The following is a 1,031-nucleotide window of genomic DNA, read 5'->3' as shown; positions in this document are numbered from 1 at the left end:
TCAAACTCTAAGTTTGGTGTTGGGAGGCCACAACCAACTTCTAAGTTTGGTGTTGAACCCCCACATTCAAACTTTAAGTTTGGTGTTGGGAGGTTCCAACATTGCTCTGAACATCCGTGAGGCTCCATGAGAGCCCTCTGTCAAGCTACTGACGTTAAAGAAGTGCTTGTTGGGAGGCAACCCAATGTTATATTTTATTTACTTTCTTTTGTTATTTTATGTTTTCTGTAGGTTGATGATCATGAGAAGTCACAAAATCAATGGAAAAAGCAAAAAACAGAATGAAAAACAGAAAAAAAAAACAGCACACCCTGGAGGAAGAACCTGCTGGCGTTTAAACGCCAGTAAGGCTAGCAGATGGGCGTTTAACGCCCAGTCTGGCACCATTCTGGGCGTTTAACGCCAGAAAGGGGCACCAGACTGGCGTTAAACGCCAGAAAAGGGCAAGAAGTTGGCGTTAAACGCCAGAAATGGGCACCTGCCCGGCGTTTAACGCAGAATTGGCACAAAGAGCAATTTTGCTCGCCACTTGGTGCAGGGATGACTTTTCCTTGACACCTCAAGGTGCAGGGATGACTTTTTCTTGATACCTCAGGATCTGTGGACCCCACAGGATCCCCACCTACTCCACCACTCTCTCTCTTCTTCTTCACCCACTCACCAATCACCTCAACACCTCTTCCCCAAAAAAACCTTCACCTATCAAATCCCATCTTTCTCTTTACCACTTACATCCATCCTTCATAAAACCCCACCTACCCCACCATTCAAATTCAAAACACTTTCCCTCCCAAACCCACCCATACATGACCTAACCATAACCCTCCCCCCCACTCCTATATAAACCTTCTTCACTCCTTCATTTTCACACAACCTAAACACTACTTCTCCCCCCTTTGGCCGAACCACAAGGCCATCTCCATCTCCTCTATTTCTTCTTCTTCTACTCTCTTCTTTCTCCTTTTGCTCAAGAACGAGCAAACCTTTTAAGTTTGGTGTGGTAAAAGCATTGCTTTTTGTTTTTCCATAAT

The sequence above is a fragment of the Arachis duranensis genome, chromosome 3 (genome assembly GCF_000817695.3).
Source record: "Arachis duranensis cultivar V14167 chromosome 3, aradu.V14167.gnm2.J7QH, whole genome shotgun sequence".
NCBI lineage: Eukaryota > Viridiplantae > Streptophyta > Magnoliopsida > Fabales > Fabaceae > Arachis > Arachis duranensis.
The sequence above is the reverse complement of the archived record's forward strand: the minus strand, read 5'-3'. Positions refer to the sequence as shown.